This window comes from Pelophylax lessonae (assembly GCF_965119305.1).
Source record: "Pelophylax lessonae genome assembly, chromosome: 2".
Classification (NCBI taxonomy): domain Eukaryota; kingdom Metazoa; phylum Chordata; class Amphibia; order Anura; family Ranidae; genus Pelophylax; species Pelophylax lessonae.
Window position 1 is genome coordinate 15,044,436 of NC_138769.1, and position 8,614 is coordinate 15,053,049.

An 8,614-nucleotide genomic window follows, 5' to 3' on the forward strand; every position below is an offset into this window, starting at 1 on the left:
TTGTCAGACCCTATGCTGGTGCAGTGGGTCCTGGGTTCCTCCTGGTGTCAGACAATGCCCGGCCTCATGTGGTGAGAGTATACAGCCAGTTCCTGGAGGATTAAGGAATTGTCACCAATGAATGGCCCCCACGCTTGCCTGACCTAAATCCAATAGAACACCTCTGGGACATTATGTTTCAGTGCATCCGATGCCCCCAGGTTGCACCTCAGTCTGTTCAGGAGCTCAGTGATACCCTGGTCCAGATCTGGGAGGAAATACCCCAGGACACCATCCGTCATCTCATTAGGGGCATACCCTGACGTTAGGCATGCATACAAGCATGTGTGGGCCATGCAAACTACTGAGGACCATTCTGAGTTGCTGCAAAGAAATTTCAGTAAAATGTATCATTTTTTCACTTTGATTTTCGGGGTGTCTTTGAATTCAGCCCTCTGTAGGGTGATAATTTTCATTTCCATCAAGCGACGTGGCATCCTTTCCTTCCTAACACGTTACCCAGTCCATACCAGTATAGATCCTAACACAATACCCAGTCCATACCAGTGTAGATCCTAACACATTACCCAGTCCATACCAGTGTAGATCCTAACACATTACCCAGTCCATACCAGTGTAGATCCTAACACATTACCCAGTCCATACCAGTATAGATCCTAACACATTACCCAGTCCATACCAGTGTAGATCCTAACACATTACCCAGTCCATACCAGTATAGATCCTAACACATTACCCAGTCCATACCAGTATAGATCCTAACACATTACCCAGTCCATACCAGTATAGATCCTAACATATTACCCAGTCCATACCAGTATAGATCCTAACACATTACCCAGTCCATACCAGTATAGATCCTAACACATTACCCAGTCCATACCAGTATAGATCCTAACATATTACCCAGTCCATACCAGTATAGATCCTAACACATTACCCAGTCCATACCAGTATAGATCCTAACACATAACCCAGTCCATACCAGCATGGATCCTAACACATTACCCAGTTCATACCAGTATAGATCCTAACACATTACCCAGTCCATACCAGTATAGATCCTAACACATTACCCAGTCCATACCAGTATAGATCCTAACACCTTACCCAGTCCATATCAGTATAGATCCTAACACATTACCCAGTCCATACCAGTATAGATCCTAACACATTACCCAGTCCATACCAGTATAGATCCTAACACACTACCCAGTCCATACCAGTATAGATCCTAACACCTTACCCAGTCCATATCAGTATAGATCCTAACACATTACCCAGTCCATACCAGTATAGATCCTAACACATTACCCAGTCCATACCAGTATAGATCCTAACACATTACCCAGTCCATACCAGTATAGATCCTAACACACTACCCAGTCCATACCAGTATAGATCCTAACACATTACCCAGTCTATACCAGTATAGATACCAGCATTACATTTTCCCCATTGAGATCTGATGTGTTCTCAAAGTGTTTTTATTTTCATTTTTTTGAGCAGTGTAGATGGAAAGGTCCAAACCACCTGACAATGTTGATGAACCTATTTTCGGCACAGTTCTCTGCGCTATGAGAATTTTATTATATGTAGCAGCTGTGAACTAGGAGCGCGCGCCTGTGCGTCTATCCAAAAATAGCTCCGCGCCTGTACAGATAACGGACAGAGGAACAAAGTTGTTGTTCATCTCCTGGAAGAGGTCTGTTATTTCCCATCTTCATTCTGAACCCATCTCTGCCCAGCTGCCAGGCCATGGGACGCTTTACAAAACATCCGGCTTTCCAATGGCCTGAGCTGCCCATACATTATACAATTTTCATGTTCAAATAAATTTACCTTCCACTATGTAGTGCAAGAGCCGGCCTCATTGCATACAAATTAAAAAGTGTTTAGGTCCTCATATTATACGGTTCTGGTAAATCTAAAGGAAAATTGTATAAGAAAATTGTATGATGTATGGCCAGCCTTCCTCTGATTTCACTGCACACTGTGAGCGGCTCACAGTGTGCATGAGAAGCTGCAGCAAGTCAGATAGAGCCCCGCCTCCTTTCCTGGCTGGAGAAGCCTGACTGTCCCTGGCCCCGCCCCTTTCATTCATTGGATTTCAGTTCTTTCGATCACAGAGACTCAGCATCAAATGTGGGTGTTACCTATGCAAATACAGCCTGCCTAGGAACGCCCACTCCTCCCAGCTAACACCCAATCAAGGCATTTTGATATTTGCATAACTCCTCCCACTGCTTGCATCAGGATTGAGGAGTATTGAGGCGAGGTGCTGTGAGGTTTTCAGGAAGCTTTGTAGAGCTCCTCCCACCAGCTATGATCCGCCTGCATTGCATAGAGGAGTACAGAGACCCAGTGATGACATCACCGGGACTAAAATAACGTATGAAAGGGTTTTATTTCAGTATTTTCAGTAGCATGTTATTGAGGGGGAGGAGCCAGAGGTGGCGAAATATAAACAGAATAATCTTCAGATTTAGGGCCAGTGCACACCATAGAAATGCATTTCAGATGAGTTCCGGGTACTTTTCTACATTTTCACACGTTTTTGATGCGTTCCAGTGCGTTTTTTGCCCCCTCTTTTTTTTTTCTTAGGGCCGGTTCACACCACGTGCAATCCAGTGCGTTTTTTTTACAGCATCAAAAACGCATGGATAGTAGGTCATGTGGTTTTTCAATGGCATAGTTCACACCAGTGCGTTCCAGTTCAAGTAGAAGCTGCTGCATTTTTATTGCACTGGACTGTACTGGAACGCGATAAAAAACGCACCTAAATGCACTGGAACACATATCTCCTTATTTAAGGTTAAAGGGTATCTCCACTTTTGTGGGGGGGGGGGGGGGGAAATAGCAAATAAATGACCTTTCCTTTTCAATCTGCAGCTGTTGTAATTTTCTGAAAATGCAATGCAATATGGCCGCCTGGGGCTGTTCTGTACACAGAATGTATACTGACCACACCCCCAGAAACATCATTTCCTGATTTTGTGATTGGCTCACCAATTTTCTCAGAAGTCTGCACTAAGATACAAGTCTTAAGCCCCGTACACACGTACCGATCGTCGGCTGAACGATCGGCCATCTTTTGTCCAGGGATGTCGGTGTCTGTTGAAAAGTGCAAAAGACTGCACAAGAATTTTGTCCGCCGACTGCAGAAGTGATGTCATGTAATGGTAACTTTCCGTGTGTTTTTTCTTCTCTGAGCATGCCCAGTCTTGCAAATCTGCTGTCTGTCGGCCAAATTCTGTATTGACTGGCGAACAATCGGCCGCTCTGGTGTCGGCATACAAAAATTTTAATGCTTGCATGACAGATTCTTTTCGGCCGAATGTGCGCTGTCGGCTGTCGGAGGCATTATACTAATAAGCCCACAATCGGCAGATCGGTCGTCGGCCGAAGCTTTTCGGCCGACGATCGGTACGTGTGTACGGGCCTTTACTCTGTATCTTTTAGTATCTTTATGAGGATTATGCATGGGGGAAGGAAGGAAGGATGTATATTTTTATATATATATATATATATATATATATATATATATATATATATATATACAGTGGGTACGGAAAGTATTCAGACCCCCTTACATTTTTCACTCTTTGTTATATTGCAGCCATTTGCTAAAATCATTTAAGTTCATTCTTCTTCCTCATGAATGTACACATAGCACCCCATACTGACAGAAAAACACAGAATTGTTGACATTGTTGCAGATTTATTAAAAAAGAAAAACTGAAATATCACATGGTCCTAAGTATTCAGACCCTTTGCTCAGTATTTAGTAGAAGCCCCCTTTTGATCTAATACAGCCAGGAGTCTTTTTGGGAAAGATGCAACAAGTCTTTCACACCTGGATTTGGGGATCCTCTGCCATTCCTCCTTGCAGATCCTCTCCAGTTCTGTCAGGTTGGATGGTAAACGTTGGTGGACAGCTATTTTTAGGTCTCTCCAGAGATGCTCAATTGGGTTTAAGTCAGGGCTCTGGCTGGGCCATTCAAGAACAGTCACGGAGTTGTTGTGAAGCCACTCCTTCGTTATTTTAGCTGTGTGCTTAGGGTCATTGTCTTGTTGGAAGGTAAACCTTCGGCCCAGTCTGAGGTCCAGAGCACTCTGGAGAAGGTTTTTGTCCAGGATATCCCTGTACTTGGCCGCATTCATCTTTCCCTCGATTGCAACCAGTCGTCCTGTCCCTGCAGCTGAAAAACACCCCCACAGCATGATGCTGCCACCACCATGCTTCACTGTTGGGACTGTATTGGACAGGTGATGAGCAGTGCCTGGTTTTCTCCACACATACCGCTTAGAATTAAGGGCAAAAAGTTCTATTTTGGTCTCATCAGACCAGAGAATCTTATTTCTCACCATCTTGGAGTCCTTCAGGTGTTTTTTAGCAAACTCCATGCGGGCTTTCATGTGTCTTACACTGAGGAGAGGCTTCCGTCGGGCCACTCTACCATAAAGCCCCGACTGGTGGAGGGCTGCAGTGATGGTTGACTTTCTACAACTTTCTCCCATCTCCTGACTGCATCTCTGGAGCTCAGCCACAGTGATCTTTGGGTTCTTCTTTACCTCTCTCACTAAGGCTCTTCTCCCCCGATAGCTCAGTTTGGCCGGACGGCCAGCTCTAGGAAGGGTTCTGGTCGTCCCAAACGTCTTCCATTTGAGGATTATGGAGGCCACTGTGCTCTTAGGAACCTTAAGTGCAGCAGAAATCTTTTTGTAACCTTGGCCAGATCTGTGCCTTGCCACAATTCTGTCTCTGAGCTCTTCAGGCAGTTCCTTTGACCTCATGATTCTCATTTGCTCTGACATGCATTGTGATCTGGAAGGTCTTATATAGACAGGTGTGTGGCTTTCCTAATCAAGTCCAATCAGTATAATCAAACACAGCTGGACTCAAATGAAGGTGTAGAACCATCTCAAGGATGATCAGAAGAAATGGAAAGCACCTGAGTTAAATATATGAGTGTCACAGCAAAGGGTCTGAATACTTAGGACCATGTGATATTTCAGTTTTTCTTTTTTAATAAATCTGCAACAATGTCAACAATTCTGTGTTTTTCTGTCAGTATGGGGTGCTATGTGTACATTCATGAGGAAGAAGAATGAACTTAAATGATTTTAGCAAATGGCTGCAATATAACAAAGAGTGAAAAATTTAAGGGGGTCTGAATACTTTCCGTACCCACTGTGATATATATATATATATATATATATATATATATATATGTATGTGTGAATATAAACCTGACAGGGGTTCCAGGGGTTCTAACCCCCCCCCCCCCCTCAAAGTTTTGGCTGCCCATGCACTTTAATGGCCACCATTGCATCTTTTTCCATGGCCCCTTGCCAGGTTATTGGGAAAAGTTCCTGATGAGTTTCCCCCGGAAAGAAGAATGTGACGCACCCGACAGGTAAAAAATCTGTAAAAAAACCACAACACCAACTGATTTTATTGGGGGGGCGTTGATCACATGGTACTAACCGAAAACCGGGCTTCCGCGATGCCCAGCCCACAAAATAAAGAGGTAAAAATAGACGAATGGTCACAAACTACCTGCAAAAGTGATCGATAACATTTGACCATCCAAGTTAATACTGTCAAAGAATGTTACCAAAATTATTTTAGATGTATCAAAATCTGGGATTCTGATCCTCTCCAGGCCAAAAGAAGGGCGGAGATGTTTTCAAGAAGCGTCATACAGCACTCTGCTTGCCCCTCCCACCAGCCATGATCTGCCCGCATTGCATAGAGAAGTGCAGAGACCCAGCGATGACATCTCGGTGCCTTGCAATGCTTGATGGGAATTGTAGTTCTGCAACAGCTGGAGGGCCACCGGTTTGAGAACCCTGATCTACACCATGGGTGCTCAACCTGTTGCAGAACTACAAGTCCCATCATGCCTCTGGCTATGGGAGTCATACTTGTAACTGCTATCCTTGCAATGCCTAATGGGAATTGTAGTTCTGCAACAGCTGGAGGGTCACCGGTTTTAGACCCCTGATCTTCACCATGGCTGCTCAACCTGTTGCCCCCCAGCTGTTGCAGAACTACAAGTCCCATCATGCCTCTGCCTATGAGAGTCATGCTTGTAACTGCCAGCCTTGCAATGCCTGATGGGAATTGTAGTTCTGCAACAGCTGGAGGGCCACCAGTTTGAGACCCCTGATCTACACCATGGGTGCTCAACCTGGTGCCCCCCCAGCTGTTGCAGAACTACAAGTCCCATCATGCCTCTGCCAGTCATACTTGTAACTGTCAGCCTTGCAATGCCTGATGGGAATTGTAGTTCTGCAATAGCTGGAGGGTCACCGGTTTTAGACTCCTGATCTTCACCATGGCTGCTCAACCTGTTGCCCCCCAGCTGTTCCAGAACTACAAGTCCCATCATGCCTCTGTCTATGGGAGTCATGCTTGTAACGGTCAGCCTTGCAATGCCCCATGGGACTTGTAGTTATACAACAGCTGGAGGGTCACAGGTTGAGACCCCTGGTTTAGCCTGTTGATGAGGGGGGAGAGGAATCAGGGAAGGCAAAAAATAAGCAGTTTCCTAAAATAAAAAAATGTAGGAGAATTGTTGAAGCTTAACCTAGTCTATAAATAACAATGCCCCCCATCCCCCAATCTGAGGTTTGTTTTACTAGGGGATGATCTAATAGAGAGAAATACATCCCGCACTCCACAGTCCTGTAGATCTTCCTCCTGACTGCTCTGGATAACGCTGACCAGTCCCTGGATGTCGTTCTTCTTTCTGGTCTTGTCACCGCCCCTCTTGCTGACATCATCAAATACAATGCAGGACCAGCGCCCTCCACAAGGAGCGCCAGAGCACATGAAGAGTGGACTGTCAGCTGCCACAGAGAAGTAAATATTCCCAGTAAAACATATTCTGGGGGTGGGGGATGGGGTGGAAGACAAATTATTTATGGATGACCAGAGCAGCGCTTTAAGAATGTATTAATTCCTTCAATGGTACTTTATGTCCGGTTCTCCTTAAAGTAACACTAAACAATATCCTCCAAAAATATTCCATACACATTCACTACTTAATGGCCCTGTAATCTATTTTGTAATAAATTGTTTCTTGCTGTATTTTTTTTTTTTGTCCCTTTGGAATATCCTCTGAGCTCCCGAACCTCTCCTACCCCCCCCACTTCCCTTTGTTTGGAATGAGCAGGGCATGCTAGCTGTGATCATGTACACTGCGCTCTGCATACTACACATCCTATAGTACATCTCAGGAGCGAGAAAGACAGGGTGGCTACATTCCGACATACAGCAGCAACAAGTCGGAGGGGGGCTACCTTCCCACATACAACGGCACCAAGGCAGGGGAGGGGCTACCTTCCCACATACAACGGCACCAAGGCAGGGGAGGGGCTACCTTCCCACATACAACGGCACCAAGGCAGGGGAGGGGCTACCTTCCCACATACAACGGCACCAAGGCAGGGGAGGGGCTACCTTCCCACATACAGCGACACCAAGGAGGGGGGGGGGCTACCTTCCCACATACATCGGCACCAAGGAGGGGGGGGGGGCTACCTTCCCACATACAGCGACACCAAGGAGGGGGGGGGGCTACCTTCCCACATACAGCGACACCAAGGAGGGGGGGCTATCTCCCACATACAGCGGCACCAAGGCAGGGGAGGGGCTTTCCCCTACCACATACAGTGGCACCAAGGCAGAGGGGGTTTGTTCCCTCATACAGCCGCACCAAGGCAGGGGAGGGGGCTAGGTTCCCAAAGACAGTGGCACCAAGGCAAGGGGGGGGGGGGGGGGAACTCTACCTTTCCACATGCAGCGGCATCAATGGGGATGGGGCTAGGCTTCTACATACAGCGGCACCAAGGCAGGGGGGCTACATACAACGGGAGCAAGGCTGGGGGGGGTTAGGGTTCCACATACTGGGGACCAAGGCAGGGGGGGCTCTGTCCCCACATACTGGGGATCAAGACAGGGGGGCTGTGTTTCCACTTGCAGCGGCACCAAGGTGGGGGGGGGGGGCTATGTTTTCACATACTGGAGACCTAGGAGGGAGGCTGCTTTCCCACATACTGGGGAACAAGGCAGGGGGGCTGTGTTCCCACATACAACGGCACCAAGGCGGGGGGAGGGGCTTTCCCCTACCACATACAGTGGCACCAAGGCAGAGGGGGCTTGTTCCCTCATACAGCCGCACCAAGGCAGGGGAGGGGGGCTATGTCCCCGAAGACAGTGGCACCAAGGCAGGGGGGGGCTACATTCCCGAAGACAGTGGCACCAAGGCAGGGGGGGGGGCTACCTTTCCACATGCAGCGGCATCAATGGGGGTGGGGCTAGGCTTCTACATTCAGCGGTACCTAGGCAGGGGGGCTACATACAGCGGGAACAAGGCGGGGGGTGGGCTGCTTTACCAAGGCAGAGGGGCTGTGTTCCCACATACAGCAGCACCACGGCAGGGGGGGGGCTACATTCCCACATACAGTGACACCAAGGCGGGGGGGGGGGGGCTTTGTTCCCTCATACAGCAGCACCAAGGCAGGATGGGGGGCTACCTTGCCACATGCTGCAGCACCAAAGGGGGTGGGGCTACGCTTCTACAGAGGCACCAAGGCAGGGGGG